Raw genomic sequence first — 24612 nt, forward strand, 5'->3', positions numbered from 1 at the left:
AGGCCAGGCTGAAGGGCAGGAGGACCAGAGCAATCTTCCCACCCCCACACTAGCTCAGCCAGCGACCCTTGGGCCTCTGGGACCCAGAGTCACTCCTGCTACTGCCCTCCCCTGTGTCAATGCCTACCCGTTGTCCTTTGAGCTATGGTATAGGAGCCTGAGACAGCATAGTGTGGGTCACAGCCATGTGGTAACATTTGACACTATAGTCCAGCCAGCTTTGGTCTGCCTCTGCTCTGCACAAAACATGTACCTTGGCTGACCAGCATGTGCCCCATGCAGGGATCCCAGGGAATAGGCCAGAAGAACACTCTGGCTGGTGAACACCTTCAGGGAGCCTGAGGCATCCCTACTCTACCTGGGAGCCAGCTTCTCCCTACGTGACCTGAAGCTCCTGTCTGGGAGGTCCACATAGGTGGGCCAGTCACCAATTCCTAGTTGCCAGCAATGTACAGCCTCAGGGCTACAGTCTGGGATGACTGTTGATTGGTCTAGGTGGTTCTCAAGAAAACCCTTACAGAGAATTCAGGGCACATGGAGTCAGGCTAGACTTGAGTATGTGTAACAGAGCTCCTCATTTCTCAAGGATAGCCAGTGGCTCTCCTAGATAGCCACGTCTACCCCACTCCCCAAGATAGATGGCTACAGCTGCAGAGGAAGTCTGGGGCCTTGGCCCTACCTGTTTGCTTCTACAAGGAACGGCCTAACACCCCAGAAGCCCTGACACTTGAAAATTTATCAAGATACAACATGCATTATTGCACAAATCTTAAGGCTTTTCCCAAATAGAAGCTTACATGTGTGTACACTTACATAGCAATTGCCCAGATCCATATTTAGAACCCTTCTGGGCTCTAGGAGTGGCCTGTGCTTACCTTCCCACATCTTACCTGCTTCTGAACACGATATAAATGGATTCATGCTGAGTGTGCTTTTGTATCTGGATTATTGTTGCACATCATTCCTTCTGAGGCTTTCAGTGTCTCTTGCAACAATAGGTCAATCTCTGTCACTGCTGTGCAGCAGGCATTGCATTGTTCCATCACAGTCAACTTCCCCATCGTACAGTTGATGCACATTTTGGTTGCTTCTATTTAGTGGCTTTTACAAATAAGGCTGCTAAGAATATTTTTGTCCATGTTACTCTGGTGAAAAAAATCTGTTCACATCTTTTGGGCATATTCCTGTTGGTAGAATTGTATGTCATATAAACACACATTTAATTTTAGAAGGAAATGCCAAACAACTTTGCAAAGTGGTTGTATCATTTTACATCCTCACCAACAATGGAAGAGCTCCAGTTGCTCTGCATTCTTGTCAACACTTGGAATTGTCATTTCTTTTTTTAATGGAGCTATCATCCATGTACTATATGATTCATCTTTTTGAAATATACAATTCAGTGTTTTTTAGAATATTCACAAAGCTGTTGTTGTCACTACTATCTAGTTGAAAAACATTTCATCACCCCAAAAAGAAACTGTACCTGTTAGCAGTCACATAGAATTGCCCCCTTCCCTAGCTCTTAATAATATCTAATTCTTTTTTTGTCTCAATCATGGATATTATATATAAATGAAGTCATATTATATATACATGGTCCTTTTTAACTGACTTCTTTTAGTTAATTTTTTTGAGTTTAATCCATGTCATAGCATGTACTTCATCCATTTTTTATGGCTAATTAATCTTCCACTATATAGATATACCACACTTTGCTTATCCATTCATAAGGTAATGGACATTTGAGGGTGCCTGGGTGGCTCAGTGGGTTAAGCATCTGCCTTCGGCTTAGGTCATGATCCCAAGGTCCTGGAGTCAAACCCCACATCGGGCTCCCTGCTCAGCGGAGAGCCTGCTTCTCCCTCTCCCTCTGCCTGCTGGTTTGCCTACTTGTGCTCTCTCTCTCTCTTTCTCTGTCAAATAAATAAATAAAATCTTTTTAAAAAATGGACATTTGGGTTGTTTCCACTGTTAAGCAAGTGAGTGATATTGTTGTGTATGTTTATGTATGAGTCTTTGCATGGACATACATTTTTGGTTCTCTCAAGTATATACTTAGGAATGGAAATGCCAGATCATATGGTAACTCTATGTTTAACTTTTTGAAGAATTTCCAAACTGTTTTCCATAGCAGCTGCACCATTTTATTCCCACCAGCACTATATGAAGTTTCCAATTTTTCCCCATCTTCACCAACATTTGTTGTCTGTCTTTTGAATTATAGCCATCCTGTTGGGTGTGAAGAAATATTTCATTGTAGTTTTTAGTTGCATTTCCCTTATGGATAATGGTGTTGAGCATCTTATCACGTGCTTGCTGGCTATTTGTTTGTCTTTGGAGAAATGTCTATGCAAGTCCTTGGTCCATTCTTAAAAACTGAGTAATTTGTCTTTTCTGTTGCTGAGTTATGTTTTTTAAAAAATATATTCTAGACCTCAATGTGCGAAAGGAATCCATCAAAATCCTTGAGGAGAACACAGGCAGCAACCTCTTCGACCTCAGCCGCAGCAACATCTTCCTAGGAACAATGCCAAAGGCAAGGGAAGCAAGGGCAAAAATGAACTATTGGGATTTCATCAAGATCAAAAGCTTTTGCACAGCAAAGGAAACAGTTAACAAAATCAAAAGACAACTGACAGAATGGGAGAAGATATTTGCAAATGACATATCAGATAAAGGACTAGTGTCCAGAATCTATAAAGAACTTAGCAAACTCAACACCCAAAGAACAAATAATCCAATCAAGAAATGGGCAGAGGACATGAACAGACATTTCTGCAAAGAAGACATCCAGATGGCCAACAGACACATGAAAAAGTGCTCCATATCACTCGGCATCAGGGAAATACAAATCAAAACCACAATGATGTATCACCTCACACCAGTCAGAATGGCTAAAATCAACAAGTCAGGAAATGACAGATGCTGGCGAGGATGCAGGAGAAAGGGGAACCCTCCTACACTGTTGGTGGGGATGCAAGCTGGTGCAGCCACTCTGGAAAACAGCACGGAGGTTCCTCAAAATGTTGAAAATAGAACTGCCCTATGACCCAGCAATTGCACTATTGGGTATTTACCCTAAAGATACAAACGTAGTGATCCAAAGGGGCACATGCACCTGAATGTTTATAGCAGCAATGTCCACAATAGCCAAACTATGGAAAGAACCTAGATGTCCATCAACAGATGAATGGATCAAGAAGATGTGGTATATATACCACAATGGAATACTATGCAGCCATCAAAAGAAATGAAATCTTGCCATTTGCGACAACATGGATGGAACTAGAGCGTATCATGCTTAGTGAAATAAGTCAAGCAGAGAAAGACAACTATCATATGATCTCCCTGATATGAGGAAGTGGTGATGCAACATGGAGGCTTAAGTGGGTAGGAGAAGAATAAATGAAACAAGATGGGATTGGGAGGGAGACAAACCATAAGTGACTCTTAATCTCACAAAACAAACTGAGGGTTGCTGGGGGGAGGGGGTTTGGGAGAAGGGGGTGGGATTATGGACATTGGGGAGGGTATGTGCTTTGGTGAGTGCTGTGAAGTGTATAAACCTGGTGATTCACAGACCTGTACCCCTGGGGATAAAAATATATGTTTATAAAAAATAAAAAATTAAAATATATATATATATATATATATATATATATATATATTCTAGATACATAGCCTCTTTCAGATATAATCTGTAAATATTTTCTCCCATTATATAGGTTGTCTTTCCACTTTCTTCATATGTCGTTTGAAGCACAAAAGTTCTAATTTCAATGGAATCCTATTTATCTATATTTTCACTGGTTAAAATCAACCAAAGCAAAGACGCTTTAGTTGTCATTGCCAGATCTAAGATCACAAATATGTACATGTTTCCTTGTAACAGGCTTCTAGTTTTAGCTCCTACATTTAGATCTTTGATCTATTTTGAGTTAATTTTTACATATGCTGTGAGGTAGGGGTCTAATTTTATTGTTTTGCATGCAGTTGTCCCACGATAGTTTGTTGGAAAAAATGGACTTGGCACCTCTGTTGAAAATCAGTTGGTCTTAGATTTAAGAACTCATTTCTGGACTCTTGATTCTAATCCAGTGGTATATATGTCTATTCTATGCCAGAACCATATTATCTTGACTACTATAACTTTGTAGAGAGTTTTGTAATTGGGATACTGTGAGCCTTCCTACTTTGTTCTGCTTTTCCAACATTGTTTTGGCTATTGTTTCCTTGCATTTCTATACAAATTTGTGGTGACTAATTTTATGTGTAAACTTGACTAGGCTGTGACACCCACAGTACCCACTTTTTGTCAAACACCAGACTAGGTGTTGCTGTAAACATAATTTTTAGATGTGATCAACATTCAGATCAGTACACTTTGAGTAAAGCAAACTATTTTCCATTATGTGGATAGGTTTCATCCAATAAGATTCAGGCATTAAGAATAAAAGACCAAGGTCCTCCAAGGAAAAAGGAATTCTGCTTCCAGACTGCCTTCAGGCTCGAGGTACAACATCAACTCCTCCCTGAGTCTCCAGCCTGTGGGCCTACCCTGCAGAATTCAGACTTGTCAGCTCACACAATCACATGAGCCATTTCCTTAAAGTGAATCTCTGCCTCAGTAGATAGGTTGGTAGATAGATAGATAAATAGATATCAGTTTTATTGTTTCTGTTTCTTGGAGAAGCCTGACTAATACATTTTTTGGATCAGCTTCCTAATTTTTTCAAAAAGACAGCTAGGATTTTCATAGAGGGATTATGTGGAATCTGTTGAATCTGTAGAAAAATTTAGAAAATATTGCTATCTTAACAATATTAGATCTTCTAATCCATGAACATGGGATGCCTTTCCTTTTATTTTGATCCCCTTTAATTTCTTTCAATGGTGTTTTTATAGTTTTTAATGTACAGGTCTTACACGTCTTTTGTTAAATTTACTCTTAAGTATGTTATTCTTTTGAATGCTATTGTAAACGGAATTTTTCTTAATTTTATTTTTGAGTTGTTTATTTCTGGTGTATAAAAATATGTTTAATCTTTAAAAATTGATCCTATATCCTATAATCTTGATGAACTTTGTTTTTCAGCTCTAATAGTCACTTTGTGAATTCCTTAAGGTTTTTTGTTTGTTTTACGATTTTATTTATTTATTTGACAGGCAGAGATTACAAGTAGGCAGAGAGGCAGGCAGAGAAAGAGAGGAGGAAGCAGGCTCCCCACTGAGCAGAGAGCCTGACATGGGGCTCGATCCCATCATGACCTGAGCCGAAGCAGAGGCTTTAACCCACTGAGCCACCCAGGCGCCCCACCTTAAGGTTTTCTATATGCAATATCAGGTTGTCTATACACAAGAATAGTTTTACTTCTTCTTTTACAACTAGATGTCCTTTATTTCTTTCTTTCATTCCTTCTTTTCTTTAATATCCTTGGCTAGAACATCTAACATCATGCTGAGTACTAGTGGTCAGTGTAGTTCCACCCTTTTAGTTCTAACCGTTGTTCTGGGTGTGGCAGCTTCTCATTATAGCTTTAATTTGCATTTCCTTGCTGGGTGGCACATTTAATCTCACATCCCCATTGGATAAAAGATTTGAGCGTGCTTATCAATATATGTACACTAATATATGCACATCAATATATCTTCTGATGTCTATCTAAAGCTCAATTTATGTCATTTTATGAGAAAATTCTAATACTATCTTTCTGCACCTTCACAGAGTGTGGAGGTCCTCCTAGGCACATCCCTCTCAGAGGTCTCTCGGAGATACTGATGATCCATGAGGGCTTTGATCCATGGGGGCTTTCCTGAAGGAAGCTGAGTACTCTGCAGTGGAGGTGAATGGTGGAATCATCACAAGCCCCTCATCTGAGCTTTCCCTTGTGAGGTGGATGGCTGATTGGACTTAGGTTGCTCAGACCAGAATCTGGCCCCAGCCCAACCCCATTTGGCTCCTGGAGAGCATTCTTTCCCTGGCTTGCAGGCAGCCATTGTCTCACTGAGTCCTTATACAGCAAAAACAGAAACAGAGCTCCAGCCTCCTCTTCCTCTTCTTCTAGGAATGCTAATCCTATCATGGAGGATCGCCCAAACAATCTTACCTAAACTAGTCACCTCCCAAAGGTCCCCACATCCGAATGCCACCATGATCAGGGGTTTGGGCTTCAGCATATGAATTTGGGGAGGAGGTACATAATCATTCAGTCTATAATAGCTTAAAAGAACAAAATCTTCAAATTTCAATCTCTTTATATGGAAGACAGGACTAAGATGCCACCCACCTCTGGAAATTAGCTGGGAGGATTCGAAGTTTGGATTGGAAGTTTTGTAGAATAGCTGCTAGCCAACTGGCACTCTCTGCTGTTGGCTGTGCCCTTCAAGCCAGCCACAACAGGATCCCCAATCTCACATGCTCTTGCAGTGGCCTACCAACACTCTTCCCTTCAGGGGGTGGAGGAACCACACAGAGCCTCACCAATGTCCAGCTGACAGCCGGATCAACTAGCAGACATAGGAGGAAGTGACCCTAAGATGACTCCACCCCAGCCCCCATATGACTGCAACTGTGTGAGACCCTGAACCTGGGCGGCAACCATGCAAAGGAGCTCATCCAGCCACAGAACCAGGAGAGATAAGGATTAAATGATTTTATTCTTTTTTTAAAAAAATATTTTATTTATTTATTAGAGAGAGAGATCGAGTGAGAGAGAGCAGCCACGTGAGTGGAGGAGAGAGGGAGTCCCGGGGTAGAGGGAGAGAAACAGACTCTTTGCTGAGCAAGGAGCCCAATTATGGGCTCCATCCCAGGACGATGACCTGAGCTGAAGGCAGACGCTTAACTGACTGAGCCACCCAGGCACCCCTGATTCTGTTCTTTTATAGACTGAATGATTATGTACCTCCTCCCCAAATTCATATGCTGAAACCCAAACCCCTATCACGGTGGAATTCGGATTTGGGGAACTTTGGGAGGTGGCTAGTTTAGGCGAGATCATGTGGGCAATCCTCCATGATAGGATTAGCATTCCTAGAAGAAGAGGAAGAAGAGGCTGGAGCTCTGTTTCTCTGTTTTTGCTGTGTAAGGACGCGGTGAGATGGTGGTTGCCTGCAAGCCAGGAAGAGAATCCTCTCCAGGAACCAAATGTGTCTGCACCTTGATCTGGGATCCTAGATCTCCAGAACTGTGTGAAATAATTTCTGTTGTGTTAGCCACCCAATCTAGGCAATTTATTATAGCAGCCAGAGCTAAGACGTGAGCTGTTAAACATTGGGATGGTTCACAGATAGCCAGAACAGTAAGGGCTAGATATTGGAATACTGGAGTGTGGCAAATGGCTGGGTTTATAGTTTTAGCTGTACTGAAAGACCCGCGGATCCCCTTACCCAAGAATCCAACACTGCCACTGGATGCAATCAGCAAGAGGTTCTTTATTGTTACGCAGGCGCCTGCGGGTGGTCAGCGCGCAACTGCGGGTGGTCAGCAGCTCCTGCTAGCTGAGCACACCCGGCTGGGGTGGTGCCGGGTTTTTATAGACAGGTACAAACAAGTTTTGGGTGGGGTGCAACTGATTGGTTGACAGAACTTTTGAAAAAGGCATACGTGGAGTTTGCTGATTGGCTTTGGGGACCCGTGCGCGTGAAAAAGAGAGGCGGGAAGGGGGAACAAGCTGATTGGTTCTGAGGGCCCGCGCGCGGGAGGAGAGAGGCAGGGAGGGGGAACAAGAAGGGGGAAGGTAGGAATGCCATCATGGCGTCTTCTATTATTTCTATAAGCCAAGCAGTTACAGAAGGGCAAAAGAGCAATTAATAACCTAATTTACGCCTAAAAGCCAGCAGTTCACAGAAAAGCAAACAAGCGGTTAGTTATCCTATCTATCTTCTAGGGGAGGGGTCTTTCAGTACCACTTGCAAACACCAATTGGGCAAGAGACTGAGCCTCTGTTTTCTCATCTGTAAAAGGGGGTAATAACTGTTCTTCTCACATTGCCTGATGGGAGGGTAAAATGAGTAAATACGGGTCAAGTGCTTAAGAGGGCACCAGGCACATAGGAAATATGCCCAATAAATGTTGGGTTGTGATGGCAGATGACAGAGGGAGGTATGAGCAGCAGCAGCCTCATATGGATTAGAAATGATGTGTGGGCGTTCTTTGAAATCAGTGAGTCCGCTATGATGAGGGGACCAAGCATGAATGATAGGGTGAGCGCTGGGTAGGCAGTTTATCATGGAGAGGGGGGGTAGAAGGACACAGGCTTATAAGGCAGGAGCCTCAACTCAGGGAGTTGGCCCAGGGAGGTGGGAGTAGGGGGCTCTCAGGCCAACCTGAGCCCCAGACTAACTGCCCATCCCCTTGACTATCTCCTAGCTGTCCTACTTGCCTTGGGAGGGGTATACCTGCCCAGCCTGAGGCACAAAATAGGGCAAGAGACCTGTAGCTGGTCCCTGCTCTGACCTGTGCCCCCAAATTCAGACACCTGAGCCAATCTGACAACCTCTGAAGCAGGGGCTTGGACAGAACATCTTTCCTGGGACTTCCTGCCAAAACCTCGGTGACACAGGTGGTCCCGGCAGGAGTCTGGAGGAGCAGAGAATATTTCCAAACCTGCTAGTAATTTACTATGTTTATTAAGTGGTTATTGTAGGTTAAATAACCAACCCTGCCTTATTAAAAATACTTGAAGATGCTAATCACCCAAGTCTACTGTTTGCTCCCGGCAGCCAGAAGCGAGCTGTCCTGCTGGGAGCGTCTTTAACAATGACTCGGCACAGAGCAGCACCCAGCAAGACTTCAGGAATCTCTGTCTCCGTCAGCCTGACAGCTTTATGCTCCATAAATACTCAGAGATTATTAAAAACATATTTATTTAAGATGAACAGCTCTCCTGCAGATACAAATCTAAGCCGAAAAGGCTCATAAGCCCACTTACAATAATCAATGAGAGTATTTAAACACCCGAACAGCTTTGCTTAAACTTGAGGCCCCAGGCTTCATGGGGCAAGGGGAGGCCAGGCTAAGGGCAGGGATTACCCAGAAGCCAGCAGATCCCGGGAGACCAAGCCCAGCACCTAAAAGCTCTCCTCCCTCACCCCCTGACCATCCCATCTTTCAGGGCCTTGGTTGCTCATCTGAAGTGAGGCCCTTCGGCTCTCAAACCCTATCAGTGGGAAAGAAAGACCACCCGACAGAAGAGTGATGGTTAAATGAGGACATGGGTATTAAAGCCTTCAGGGCTCTTCAGACTCCTCCCTAAGGTTGGGTCCCCTTCCACCTCCCCATATTCATCCCACCCTTCTGCTCCCAGGCAAGACTATACACACATATACCTCCCCTCCCTAGAACACCACCACCATCACAATGTACACCTTGCCTGGTGTATACAGGTCACCTACAGATCCCCAGCAAGAACCGCTTCTTCCAAGAAGCCTTCCCAGGCACCTCACCCTACCACCCCCTTCCTGTGTGGCATGCCCACCCCATTTTTTCATCATGGCTCATCATCACCATTTGAAAGTGGCCATACAATTATTTTGTCCCCCGTGCTGGGAGCTCTGGGACCACTGTGTGCAAGCACCAAGCCCAGGGCTGGTTGGGCAGTCATCACTCAAGCTACACTGCCTGCATGAACGTAGGGCCAAGGTTGCTGAGCACACAGAAGGGCAGCTATGTTAAACAGGGACATCTGACACCTGCCTGTGCCAGGCCTGGGAGGATTTTTAGACTCATGTTCTGTGCCTGTGCCTATCTCTGTCTCTTAATGACCGTAGCTTTGCAAGGTGCACTTGAATCCGTTAGGGCAGGTGGGCCCTCTTTTCTCAGCCTTTTGAAAATAGGCTTCACTGTTTAAACAAGTTGATCTTGTAGATAAATTTGAGAATAACTTTGTTATGTTCCCTAAATATTTTGCTGCAATTTTTTTTGTGATTGGTCATTTTTTGGTATTTTCGTGTTTTGTTTTGTTTTAAAGTAGTTGGACTTCAGGTGTAGAGGGTTGTATTAATGACAGTCCTTGATTTATAGCTAATTAGTATTGTCAGGCCCTAAAAGGCTCCTCTCTTTCGTTCTCTTTCGGGTTATGGATCATGATTCCCTTTCCGCTTTTCCTGCTTCACTACCTAAAGGTGACCAGCCTGTGTTCAATGGACTGTGTACATGTGCTTTCAAAATGAGCATTGCTCTTTCGTGTGTATTTTTAATTTACAAAAATAGTACTATGTTTAGATCTCATGCTTTTTCCCCACTCAGCACTATTTTTAAGATTGTTCCATGCTCATCTGTTGTGACTCCCCACTCCCCACCCTCCGTGCCCCTGTCTACTGCCTATGTGCGCATGTGCCCCATCGGCATGGTGTGAGGTCTCTCTGAGATGTGTACCAGGGTCGGCTTGCGGTTCAAGTCCTGGGTGCATATTCCACTTGACCAGGTACTATGAGATCTCCTTCCCCCGAGGCGGCACATACCCGCCTTCCCACCCGAGTTCCCGGGAGCCCACAGCCCCACCACACTCAGCAGCACCCAGCATTCCCATTTTTGCGTTTCACAGGTGAAGGTGACCTCTTCCGTTTTAACCTACATTTCTCTGCGTGGTGGTATGAGCCTGCTTGTGTCTGAATTTCCTGTAATTCTGGGTCATAGCCTTTGGCTATTTTCCTCTTTTGTTCTTGTTGATTTGCAGAGCTTTCCCTTGGAGATACTATACAGTCCAGCCGTGCACAGACCAGACTAGATTCACGTCTCTTGTCAGTTTCAGACATCACAGATATCTTCTTCCGGTCTACTTCCTGTCTCTGAACTTTCTTTAGTGTCTTTCAATGAACAGAAGTCCTTAATGCGGATGCTAATAAAGTCACTCATTTTTAAAAATCTTGCAGCCTATGCTTTTGGAATTGGGTTTAAGACCTCACCCAGCCCTTTATCACAAAGATATGAACCAAGATGGCTCTGAACTTAACAGATTTGAGGATAACTGATATTTTTTCAGTCTTAAGTGATGCCACCCAGGCCTGAAGTCCAGACAGAGGAAAACAGTGTTTTCAGTTGAAGCTATTGAAGGAATAAGGGATCCTGTAGCTGCCCCACCTGCAACCACGGGCCCTGGCCATCCCCTGCCCTGGACAGCCCAGTGGGGGCTGGGAAACTGGCCCTATCCCCAAGGTAGCCTCTCACATCTTTGCTCAAACAGAACTTACTATGTGCCCCCACGGTGATGGGGGCATTGTGGAGACAGAGAGCTAGCTTGGCCATTAACAGGGAGACAGACACTGTTGAAAAATAGTAAACACAAGGAGTATAATTTCAAATTGTTTTGTCCATCTTGACAGAGGCATATACAGCAGTCTGCCTATGTCCAAAGTCTCTGAGCTGTATACTTAAAATGTGGGTCATTTCCTATATGTGTATCATTTTTCCATTAAAAAAAAAAGTTTAGGAGCTCTCTCCCACCAAAGAGGTCATCAACAGGGAAGACAAGTCAACAGAGACTTCCAGAAGAAAACAGAACGAGAGACTCTCAGATGCCAGAACCTCAGAGGGCCTGTATCCCAAAGGGTTTATGGAGTCCTACGCAGAGGCAACTGATACAGGGGTAGGGGAGTCAGGCTGGGAAGTCATGCCCACCTGGACTCCAGTCCCAACTCTGCCGCTCAGCAAGTGTGATCTCAGGGGAGCTGGGTAACTCCCAGAGCCTCAGTGGCCCCGTCTATGTAATGGGCTGGCGCCATCTCCATTCCGGGTGACTGAGCTGAGTATCTTCCACAGGAGCAAGATGAGCTGGGGATTCCTCCTTAAACTGTGACATTTCTGCCACAGCAGGCCCTCCTTGTCCCCTTGACACCCGATGTCACTGGCAATCTTGCCTCCTCATAGTGAACAGCTCCTGGTGTTAAGAAAGATGTTAAGAAACATAACACATCAGCTTCATCTACAGATGAACCACTCAATAACTATCTGATCAGTCCCTTTCCAGAAATAGCCTCCCCAGAGGCAAAGACTTTAGGGCAGGGTCTTGTTTGCATATTGGGCTGGGCATTGCTGGGAAGAGCCGACAAAGGCTGTGAGAGTAGAAGTGGGATGCCCCACCAGCAGAGGCAGCTCTCCTCACTCAAATGTTGCCCCAGGCAACAGAAAACAGTTCCCAGAGAAAAAGACCATCTTTCACAAGTTGCTGAAATATGGCTTTTTAGGAGAAATTTCCCTATTTTAAAATTTTGGCAAGTCGTTGAAATTGTTTATAACACTGTGGACCAAACAAAACTCATGTCTGGGCTGCCAGATTGCCACGTTAAAACATGTCTCTACCACCCCTATGCTATAAGGGACACACAGAAAGAATGGCCATCTGGGCCGGGGTTACACAGTGAGCAAGTCAGCAGACAACTGGCACCTAAAATCTATCCCTCCATCCATCCCTCCATCCATTACCCATCTATCCATTCATCATCTGCCATCCATCCATCACCAACCTTCCATCTATCATTTGCCATCCATTTATCATTTATCCTTCATCCACCCATCATTCAACCCTTCTTCTCTCCCTCCCTCTTTCTCTCCTTCCCTCCCTCCATCTAACCAGCCATTCAACCATCCATCCATCATCCATACATACATACATACATCAACCATTCATTAATTCATTCAGGTATTTGTTGAGTGTCTACGGCATGCCAGGGTCCTTAGGCTAGAGGCAAAGGATACAACAATGAACAGATAAACAGATGAAAATAGGCAGATCCTTCTACCTATGCTATTATTTTCTGGGGGAAGCTAACATATAAAACATTAAGTTATAGAGTGTATCATGAGGTGATGATGTTGTGAAGAAAAATAAAGCAGGGAAGAAGTAGAGAGTGGTAGGGTAGAGTTGCAATTTTAAATAGAGTGGCCAAGGAAGGCCTTGTTGAGACGTGGCATTAGAGGAATCATTCACTTCCCTCAGGAAGTGAGAGAGAGAAGCTGGCAGGGCAAACACTGAGAGTGAGTGCCGCCACCATACTATGGAGGGAATGGTAAGGAGGCTGGGTAGGGGGAGACAGCAGGGGTGGGGTTGAGGGGGTGAAGGCAAGAGTGTACAGATCACGCACAGGTGTTGTGAGCATGGCTTTCAGTAGAAGCGGGACTTTCTGTAAGGTGCGACCAGGATATCTGTGCGATGGGAAGATGGGTCAGAAGGGAGTGGAGGGGAGGAGGAACCCAGGGAGGAGGGACAACTGCTGTGTGTGACAACTGGTGGGAGAAGGCAGTGGCTGAGAAGACGGCAGAGCAGCTGATGTGGGGAAATTAGAGTCTTGGCAAGGTGAAGGTGCCCAACTGTGGACGAAAGAAGTCAAGGGTGGCATCAAGATGGCACCAAGTCTTCAAGACTGGGCATCTGGGGGCAGAGGGGTAGAGCAAGGTGGGCACGTGGCTCAGTCATGTGAAGGTAGAGAGGGCAACCTGGTGTTCCAAGTGGAGCCATTCAGGCAGCAAGGGGCACTCAGGGAGGGTCTATGTCACATTCCCTGGGCCTCCCCCTGGGCTACCACACAGTGGTGCCGAATTAATTCAGCTATCTCCCCAGAAGGCCAGGGCCCCAGCTTACCCTTATTCTCCAGGACAGCCAGCATCAATTCTTTGCCCTGCGCAGGGTGGCCAGATTCAGGGGATAAAAACCCAGATACCCACTTACATTCAAATTTCATAAAAGCAATAAGGAATTGGATAGGATATCCTTCTACTTAAAAAAAAAAATTGCTCTTTGTTGATCTGAAATTCAAATTTATCTCAAAGTCCTTTGTCTGGCAACCCTACCCAGAATCCCCAAGGGACAGGCCACACAGATGCCAGACAGTGGTGGCGCTGAGTCCCTCCCCAGGATCCTCACAAGGACTGGGGTAGGGACGTCATTTTTCTCCTTTGAAGATAAGGGAGTTGAGCCTCAGAGAGAGGGCAAAATCTGTGAGGGCTTCACAGCGGTGAGGAACAGGAGAGGGACCTGGGTGCAGGGGACCCGTCTCTAAAGTCCAGGTTGGGCAGCTTGCCTGCACTTAGGGATCCCAGGTCCTGGCACGGACCTCTCCCCAGTGTTGGAGGTGAATGGCTACGTAGTCCCGCACATAGAATACAGATTCACAGGTCACTGGCAAGTGCAAAGGGGCTGCCCAGGGGTCAGTCGGTACCAGGAAGGATCAGTAGAGACAGTGAGCAGGCATTTGGGAACTGTGGATGCCTTGCCTAGAAACACGGACATGGAGAAGACCAGTGTGGATCTCTGAAGATCTCTGAAGCTGCATTTGTTACTTCCCTTATAGGTCCTATACACAGTTCCCCCACTGAGTTCCCCCCGTCTCCAGACTGCCACCATTAGGCATGACATCAGGGTAGATTGTAAAAAGGCTCCAATCCTCACCCCCTCCTTCTACCCTGTCCTCTGCAATGGGATTGTGTAGCTCCTCCCATCAGTTTCCCCCACCCCTTTAACTAATAGAATATACTAGAAATAATACTGGACCTGTTCTAAACCAAGGCCTCAAGAAGCTTACATGTTTCTGATCTCAGTCTTCGAAGTCGGCCACCAGCATGGGATGAAGCCCAGGACAGTTCCCTTGGAGGTAAGAGGCCCCATGGAGAAAGTCCCCACCATTATAGCTGAGGCCCCAAACATGTGAGTGTGCCTGCCAAGAATGGATCAGCCCAAATGTCAAGCCACAGAGTTATGAGCTAAATAAGTAATGGCTATTTGAATCCACAGAATTTGCGGAAAGTTTGTTATGCAGCAAAAGCTAGCTGATACAGCCTCTACCTTCTCTCTGTTCCTCAGGTTCAAAACTTTAGACTCCTCTTTGACTGGCAAGAGCCCTCACTCTACCTCTCTGCTACCAGGCCTCTCCTTCCCACTCTAGGCTGAGTGTGCTCCTTTCTCTGAGCCAGCCGAGATCACACAGCTGGCCCTGAGCTGGCTAGGATTCAATGCCCCACACCCTGTCTCCAGAGCCGCCCTCCTGAGTGCTCTCCAAAACCTACCTCAAGGAAAGGCTGTGCACTTGATGTGCCCTTGGGTTCCCCAGGAGACCCTCAGCTCTGCCAGCCAGGGGGAGGACTTGTCTTGATCATCTCTGCTGCCCCAGGAGCAAGACTGGGGCCAGCTGTGTGTGCAGGGGGTGGGGGCTTTAAGGGCTAATCATACTAATGATACATCCAGGTGGAGTAGTGGGAAAGAGCAGAGGCAACAAGCTGCCAATCTTCAGATCCTGGCTCTGCTTTAAAACTGGGTGCCTCGGGCAGGTAGCTAAATCCTAGAGCCTTGGTTTCCCTCTCTGCAAAATGGGGAAACTAGTGTCTTCATCAAAGAGTTGTTTTCAAGGGGTAAATAAAGGAAATACTCGAACAGTGCCTTGTACACAGTAAGTTAGTTCTGACGGTTGTTGTCTAACAGACAACTACGTGGCTGGTGAAGGGTCTTGCTCAAGTTCACTCAGCAGTGGCAGAGGCATGCGGCTCTTCATAGCCCCGTCTCATCCTTGTTTCATCTTTGGGGACATCCTGAAATATGGGTCCTGCTTTTGGGTCCCAGCTGTCGTGAGTCAGATATCCAGACAAGGGCCCTCTCCCTTCTCCCCGGGGGTGGCAGCCCTGGCTCCCCCACTGCCCCCGCCCTGGTCCACTGCTGGGCCCTGGCTATCCTCCCCTGCTCCCTCAGCCTGTCAGCTCCCCTTTGACATCCTTCCTCCCCTCCCGTTCTTACCTCCTCCCAGGAAATGTCACTGCAACAACATTGATAAATATTTATAAAGGCAGCCGAGGAGATAGGGTGCAAACAAGCCAAATAAATAAGCACATTTTAAAATACTGTGCTTGACAGTTGACTTCCCCCAATTGAGGATCTGTGTGTGTGCACACACACGTGTGTGCATGAACACACGTGCACACATTCACACACAAGCTGCACGTCCTCACACATCAACTCACAGAATGCTGGCTCCTATGAGGTCGTCTGTGGGGACCCATGGGGGCTGCTCCCTCCACAGATGGGGAAACTGAGGCCCTGGGAGTGGGGGGGGCGGCTGCCCAGGATGGCTTAGCTGGACAGCGGCAGTGGGGACCTATGCCAGGTTCATGCATGCTGAGGTCCCTGCTTGGCCTGGTGTCTCTAAACAGAGAACAGCTGTTAGCAAATGCATTAAGGGATTTCGTGTTTACTCTGCTCTTATCTGCGACAATAACTGTGGGTTTAGGGAGATAGCCACAGTCTGTTCCGCAGCCCTGCCCGGCAGCCAGCGGCCCGCACTGGCTTCTGTGCGAACACCCGAGTTGCCTGCAGCCTCCCGGTGGGGTTTTTTCAAGGACAGTTCCCAGTAGGGCTCAAGGCCGCATTATCCTTCTCAGGGGACCTGCACGCAGGCTTCCCTGTTCTTGGGAGGAGGCCTGGGGCCTTGGAGAAGTCCTTGCACCTGGGCCTATGTTTTCCCATTAGCTGGTGAGGTTTCTTTCTTTCTTTTAAGATTTTATTTATTTATTTGACGGAGAGAGATCACAAGTAAGCAGCGAGGCAGGCTCCCTACTGGGCAGAGAGCCTGATGCGGGACTCGATCCCAGAACCCTGGGATCATGACCTGAGCCGAAGGTAGAGGCTTTAACCCACTGAGCCACCCAGGCGCCCCTAGCCGGTAAGGTTTCTAAAAAGGCACCAAAGCTAACAGCCTCCGTGTGGGTTCCCTAATTACCATTCTGTCTCCACCCTCACCCCAAGAGGAAACCCAGGGCCATCTACATCTAGTTCACATCAGATACTAGTCTTTGGGCTCCGCGACCCCTGGCCACCCAGACCCCACCGGGCAGGTCAAGGAGAGGCCTGGCAGGGTAGGCAGGGTCACCTCTGGCTGATCCTGATGAGTGTCTTGTGCCAAGCTCGGCACAGGAAACTCATTTACGAACACTCTGCGACCCGGCCTTATCAAAACCAACCTCCACCCAATTAACAGAGAGAAGCCAGGGACTCTGAAATCCCCCAGGGACCCAACCCCCAGTGGCAGAGAGCCCAGCAAGGATGCCAGGCATGCGTGCCCAGAGCTTAGGGGGTGCCTCTGAGTGCCAGACCCACATGCTGGCCTGCTTCCCACCTGAATTGAACAGGGCAGAGTGACACTACTGTCGTTTGATCAGGTTTTACAGAAGGGAGCCCGGCCTCCAGGAGTCTGGGTCATTGGACAGGTGGGGTGGAGACACCGGTGCTCAGGCTTCCTGGGCAGGAGTGGCAGGCCTTTGCTTGTGGATAGGAGAGCCAGAGCCTGAGATGAGCTGTGTGGGAGGTGCCAGCATAGCTCTGGGGCCAGGACAGGCAGGACTAGAGTTTGCTCTGTCCTTCTCCCCAGATATGAGGCACAGGCTCCCACAGCACCTCGCCCCAGACTCTGCTCCCTCTAGCCACGCGCCCACCAAGTTAGCCCGCCCTCTGTCCCCCACCACATCCAAGGCACCTGCCACTGCAGAGTCTCCCTAGCACACACAGGCCCACTCTTGCTCACCCTCCAGCTTGCTCCCACCTACCCTCGGGCTGCAAGCTGCACCTGCCCACTCCATCCCCCCACCCACCACCACGGGACCCCAGTCCTGACTCCCATTATCTTTATTTCTATTTTTTTCTTTGTTTTTCTTCTTTCAAGATTTTATTTAAATTCAAGCGAGTTAACATACAGTGTGGTATTATTTTCAGGGGTAGAATTTAGTGATTCATCACACATCGAACACCCAGTGCTCATTCCATCGATGCTCCCCTTAATGCCCATCACCCAGTGACCCCATCTCCCCACACACCTCCCCTTTGACAAACCATAAGAGACTCTTAACCATAGGGAACAAACCGAGGGTCGCCGTTTTCTTGAATCTTCCCAGCCTGTCTTCACCAGGGCAGTATGACTCTGGCTGTAGAGATGTGGAAACAGTTTCAGGGAGGAGACCAGCAGCCCCAGAAAGCTGGGATGGGGCTGGGTGGGGAGCAGGGCAGGCGAGACAGGGACCGGGGCAGCAGAATCCTCCAACCTGTCCAAGCCAGGACACTTCTGAGGTACTTGCAGGGGCAGCGCGCTGGCGGTGGGCACAACACCGCGTGTCACTTGGATCCTGTGGTTGGGATGTCCGCAACAGCTGCCCTGGCAGAGGCAGCCTGAACCAGGAGAGAGAGAAAAGACCAGAGTAGGGGAGGAAGGGGGAGAGTGGAGAAGGGGAGAAGGGAGAAAGGCAGGGAGGATATATGCCCTGGGTGCTGGGCACAGGGCCCTTTTTCAGTTCTGGTTCTCCGGGCGCTTGCCGGACTCCTTTGGCCTCCTCCTCCCTCAGGCCCCACTTTTCAACTCCCCCACCTCCACAGCACCCTGAAGTCCATCCTCAGGAGTGCCCCCTCCTGCCCTTCACCAGGTGGGAGTCCAAAATGTCCCATGTCTCCTCCCAAGCCCCCCTACCCCCGCTGGCTTTGGCTTCCTGTGGAGAAATGCAAGGCAGCTAGCTTGCTCCTGGCCTCGCCCACCCATCCATCCAGGGACAGTGCACAGAGCCCTGTCCTGGGCTGAACCTGGGCCCCTAGACATAGCAGAGGCGTAGTGGACACACATGTCTCCTGGGTCCTCTCTGTTCTCAGGATGGGGGAGGGCATGTCCTGGAAGAACTGCCCAGAGCTTCCCCTAATTGCCCCTGTCCTGGACCCCAGGGCGCATCCATACCCTTGAGCACTAGTCACTGGATTCCTGCCCAGTAGCTCCGAGGGGCCCACAGAGCCTATAAGCCTGCGTCCCCAGGCCCCTCAGTAGCCCCATGCTTTCAGCCATGGTGCACAGCTGCTGCACCGGCCCCTGAAGGCCCCAGTCCTCCGGGGAGATGAGATTCTCTTTTATTGCCTGATTTTTTGTTTTTAATAAGGAGGTTATTTTAAAAGGACAGCAGCTGTGTGAAAAACAGGCTCTGAGCTTGCTGGGACCCCCTAGACAGGCCCACCCCATGCTCCTTGTCTAGGAAGAAGGGCAGAGCCACCAGAGGCCCCCCATATGTTCCTTTATGCAGCAAATGACCTTGGGGCCCTGGGGCAGCTTTCCTAGGAAGGAGCCCTGCGGGGGTCTGCTGCGGTTGCTTTGCTTGGGGACAGAGGAAGGGAGGGAGGGAAGGGAAAGGGCAGAGGAAGAAGCCGGGAGGTTCCAGCTACATTTGCCTTTGCCAGATCTGTGGGAGCAACGGGAGCCTGAGATGACCGCAGAGCCGTCCCCGGGCGGGGAAGGTGCCGCGTTTGGAGTTTCGAACCCCAAACCCCAAATCAGTCCGTAATTGGCAATACACCATCCACCCCGCAGGAAGGAGGGGAGTCTCAATGCCCCCAGAGACCTCTCAGCAAGGAGGGGCCTATCATCCCTGACTGATGGGAGAAGGGGCAGCCGTGAGCTTCCTAGCAGCCGCCCTTCCCAAGCCCGGGAATGGGCCTGGGGCACCACCAGCAGCCATTACTGAGCCCTCCCTATGCCTGGTCCCACCTGTCCCCAGGTCTCAGGGAACACACACGTCCCAAGGACTGAGTGGCAATGGGGCATGGAAAGAGAGGCAACCCCAGCTGTGACATTTAGCAGAGGCCGGCCAGCTCTGCAGAGAAGGCCTGACCCCAGTCCCTTCACTCCTTGCAGCGTGGTCCACGTGGTCCATGCAGCCTCCCAACCTGCCCTCCTCCCCAGAGCTGTGAGCCAACAGGGTCACCGAGAAGCAGTGCCCAACTCACCGCCCCCAGGTGCCTGCACCCAGCCCTCCCTGGGGGAGACAGAGTTCCCTGGCATTCATCCAGGAAGCCTTTGGCAAAAGGAAGACACTCACAAAGGACACCCAGAGAGGATACCACAAAGCTCAACAACTCTCACTGACCACGTGGCCAGGACAGGGTGGGCTAGGCTCAGGAAAGCTGCCCGGGCGGCTCGAGGGCTGGGCCCCAGCAGCTGATGGCCAGCAGTGACCCCCTTGGCACTCCTGTCTATCCCCAAACCCAGGCCTGGGATGCTCTGAACAACCAGTTTTGGCTAGGTCCAGCAAGGTGAGCCGTGAAGCCCATGTAGTCTCCCTGACCCTGCCGGCACCCCCACACCCTAACCTGCCCCACCCCCGCCTCCCTTCAGCCCCAGCAGGGACTCTGCCTCCTCGGTCTCCTCATGCCTGGCCCCTGCAGTTGTCCCTCTTGGCCTCCCTGCCTCCAAACTCTTCCTCCTCTAACGCAGCTATAAGAGAAAAGGAGCCCATACCGAACAGGGCTCAGCACCCCCCCCCCCCCCCGAGCCCTCATCCGCTCCCTACTCCCAGGGCCCACTTTCCTCCCCAGCCTTGCTCCTCCCCACACCAGGCCCAGAGCCCATTCACTTCTCTGGCAGAAGGTGGGTTGTGCTAGAACAGGCTCCCCAGCCTCCTTTTGGCTTCAGCGCCCTTCGGGCAACCTGCCAGGTACCCAGGTACCCAGTCTGCAGGACTCCCCGGAAGGTGCTCTCCATAGGTGAGATCCTGCGTTTGTCTGTGTTGCTGTTTGTTCAGCGGCTGCCTTCTGCTCCCCCCCACCCCCCCGGAGAGCATGAGCTCCGGCAAGCGAGGAGATTCCCCCGTGACTGGCCTGTTGCCCAGCCTTGAGCCTGGTGCAGAGAAGGGACTTCAAAGGTGAGGGTGGCTTGAAGCATCTACCCTTTGAGGTCAGAGGTTCCCTCCTCCAGGCCCCTCTGGTGTGACCCAGTGTGGCATCAGGGTCCACATAAGGGCACACTGTGGGTGTGTCCAGGATGTGGGCAAGGGGCTCCAAGTTTACCACGGGACCGGTGCAGGTGGGCTAGGATGAAGCAGGAGCTCAGAGGAGGGGCTGGCTGATCAGAAGGGCCATGATCTCCGTGGGGATCCAGAGAGTGCCAGCTGTCTCGGGGCCACAGCTGAGAGGGACAGGCCTCCCACTGCTACATAGGATGGGGTACTCTGCACCAGGGAGAACTCCAGAGCCACAAACACGCATGCACACACGCGCATACAAATTCAGGACATAAACACATACACGTAGACATACACACCCAGGGCACAAACCTCACCCACAGAAATAAATACATACACAAGAACCAGGACACATGTCTTAAAAGCTCGTTCTTGGAGACACACAAATTCAGACACAAACACATAGACACACCTAAGGCACAAATGTACTCACGCTCACAAAACACACAGAAATAAATAATATACAGGCACATGCCTGCAGGATACCAAAGACAGAAAGGCATACACACACGTGTGCAAATGCATGTATAAAACTTGGCCACAAACCTAGGCCGATCCACACACACACACACACCTGTACCACGTGGACCTCCGTCTCTTGCTCTCTGTCTCCCCACCCCACCCCCGCCTCCCCCGCCCCCACATACACACTCGCTCACCATTGTCATGAGACAGCCTGGTGCCTCCAGTCTGAGCCCAGAATAGAGTGTCCCCCACCTCTGGCTCCCCCTCCCCTTCCCCAATTAGCCCTGGAAACAGGGGCTGCAGGAACAGCCAATTCAGCCTGGGCCCTGGGCGCGCCTGGAGCTAAGAAGCACCTGTCACTTCGAGGATCCCTCTCTGCTCGCTGACATCTCCCACCCCAGCACAGCCCAGAAATGTTCATGGGGCCAGAGCAGTTTCAGAAAGAGAGGCAGGAACACTCACTGTGGGAGCCCTCCCCAGCCCTTCCACAGCCCAGAAATCCTCCCTGCAACTGTCCATCCATCTAGCATATATTTACTGGGCACCTACTGTGTGACAGGTACTCACCAGGCTCTGGGGACAAAATGGGGAGCAGAGACAGACAACGCAGCCCTCACAGAGCTTAGCGCAAGACGGACAAGCTCATCAAACCATCACAAGAGCGATGGTGGGATCACCACTGGGCCTGGAGTGACCCCAGCCTAGGAGAGGTCAGGGTCGCTCTCCCTGGGTCTGAAGCACTGCCTGGGTGAGGAGGGTTGAAGAGGATGCTGAGAGATGCTTGGAGGAGGTCAGCGTGGGTGCACAGACCTTGACCTGGTTTGAAAGGAGGGAGAAAACTGGGCAGCCATCTCTCTCTCTCCTCGCCGCTCCTCAGAGCTGCAGGCTAGGCCTCGTTTTGCATCACAGCCCTGTTCTTCAAGACCCTCCCCACCTGACCACACGGCTCTGGTCCTTTGTGATCTGGGAACTTACCCCAGCTCTGGGAGCCAGGCTGGAGGCTTGGAGCTGGGAGATCCATCGCAGAGATGTGAACACTGAGACCCTGAAACCCAAGCGCCAAGGCACAAGTTCACAGCAAGGGAAAGAATCATCTAAGACAACAGAGCCAGTTAGCCATAGTGCCTTCTGAAGAAGCTGGTCCAGTCTCCTTGTTCAGATGGGAAAACTAAGGCCACGTCCACTCTCCCTACCTGGAGGACAGGTGGGTAGCAGAGACACAAGTGAGACTGGCTGGTATGGGCCTCGTGGGATGGAAGGGGTCCCAGTGGGGCACATATGTGGGTACATGTGTGCACGTGTACGTGACATGGCATGGAGGAGCTGGGGACATGAGCAGGCTGGTGTGATCCGATCGGTCCGTGCTCATACCACGACCTCGCTCCATTCTTGGCTCAGCACCCGGTCCCAGGATCTAGGGAGCCTACTGCCAGGGCATTGGGCCCCTGGGCCAGCTGAGACAGGGAGCCGTGGGACCTCAGCAGGCCAGGCACAGAGCGTGTGTGGGCTGCCATGTTTAGGGCCAGTGCTAAAACACACAAGCCCTGCGGAGGTCACGTGTGGGGAACTTTCTGAGTGGACTTCCCTGGAAGAGTCCTGCTGGGCTTCTGTGCACCCAGAGCAGGTATGAGATGCGTGGCAGAGAGGTCCTGACTGTGCATTGTCCATGTCCCCTCCTAAGTGCACAGTGCTGGTCAGCAGAACCTCTCCTGTAGAATTAGAGGGTCCCCTGGATAGGCTGGATTCAAGCCCACATGGGGACAGGACTGCCGGACAGTCCCATGGGAATGGTACTGGGAGGAGGGGGTGCCAATTGCCCTGGCAGGAGGAACAGAGACTTCTCCTGGGAGCCCCTTCTTCTCTAGGGGCACTGCTTGCTTGCTGGGCACAAACACAATACAGCAGCTAGTTTTTGCTGTGTAACAAATCATCCCAAAACTCAACGTCTTAGAACAATGATCCTTTCTTATTTAGCATTCCACTCTGCTGGTCAGCTGGGTGCTGGTCTGACCCCACTCTGCCAGGCTTTCCCAAGTGTCTGTGATTAGCACCAAGTTCAAGAGTGGCTCACTGCCATGTCTGGTTGGTAGCCATTCTTTTGGCCATTGCACTTTGGCTCTCCATTGGCTTCTTAGTCTCTGGCTGCAAGTTAGCTCAGGCTCATCCCCATGACAGTCTTGGGTTCTGGGGTAGCAAGAGAGAGCTGGCTCTAGCATGCAGGTCATTTTCCAGTCTCTGCCAGCAACACGTTTGCTGCTGTCCCATTGGCCAGACAATTGATGGGACTTGCCTGCGTTGCAGAGATGGAGAAGTAGACCCTGGCTGGACAAGAGGAACCACAGAGTTCTGCTGGGAATGGGCAGAAGGGGGTGGGACTTGTGGTCATTGCTGCAATCAATCAATCAGGGGACCGCACTAGAGGAGACAGATGAGATGAGATGGCCCCTTTCAGACCTCCTAGAGGTCGCAGCCAGATGCCCAGAAGAGCTGGGCTGGCAATGCACTTGGGGAAGATGTGTCAGGCATGGCACAGGAAGAAGTGGCAGGGACTGTGGCTTAGTTGGGTGGCAGCCCTACTGAGAACACAGGCCCCGGGTTGCCTGAGCTCCTGATGTTTCAAGAGAACTGAGAGACCTGTATTTTTATGTGAAATCTACTGAGTTGTTGTCAAGCAATTAAACATTTTTAGTAGACTACAGAATGCATTCACACATTGAGATCCTTACGTAACAATAACGTGGAGCAAAGGATTGACGCACCAGCCCCCCAGGTGGAGTTCACAGATGTGATGTTTACTGAAAGAGCCCGGAGCACCTGCTCCAGAGCACCTCTGGCCAAATTAGCCTGGTGGCTGGCTCCGCTGGGCAACCATTTCCCTGAGACCCTTCCGAGGTGCAGGCAATGTCCCCTCCCTCGATCGGGCTGGGCCTCCCCCAAGGGATACACACGTGGAGCATCAGTGCATTTGCTGGAATTTAAACCTTAATAAAAATGAAAAATACAAAGCTCATTCTACCTGGAGGCTAAGCACACCTTCAGACTGGCCATGACGCAGGGAGCAGCCTGTCCTGCTCTAAGCTTGAGGCAGGACAGGGTCGGAGGGGCTGGGGTTGGCTTGCTGGAGGCCACAGAGGGGAGTTACATATGCTGGTGCCTGGCAAGGAGAGGCGTGGGACAGAGGAACCTTGACGGAAAGTTCACCATGTGCTGGCAGCCTCCTTGCAAGTGCAATTTGTGAACTCATTTAAGATGGACTTCGCAACACCTGGGTGAGGAAGGATCTATTATTACCATCATCATCATCCCATTCTACAGAGAAGGAAACTGAGGAGAGGAGCGGGGAGATGAGGTCATAGGATCTGGGTTATGGCTGAAGCCTTTTGCACTCTGCTTCTCCAGTC

General features: G+C 49.7%; 1 long non-coding RNA gene across 1 annotated transcript in view; it reads right to left on the minus strand.

The window, feature by feature from the left end:
* Positions 1 to 7398: 7398 nt before the first annotated feature.
* LOC131824313 (uncharacterized) overlaps positions 7399 to 24612 on the minus strand; it is a 52817-nt gene continuing 35603 nt past the window's right edge. The window contains exon 4 of the long non-coding RNA XR_009350824.1: positions 7399 to 11882. This is a non-coding gene — a long non-coding RNA (uncharacterized LOC131824313). The remainder of the gene's footprint in view (positions 11883 to 24612) is intronic.

Source organism: Mustela lutreola, chromosome 2 (assembly GCF_030435805.1).
Source record: "Mustela lutreola isolate mMusLut2 chromosome 2, mMusLut2.pri, whole genome shotgun sequence".
NCBI lineage: Eukaryota > Metazoa > Chordata > Mammalia > Carnivora > Mustelidae > Mustela > Mustela lutreola.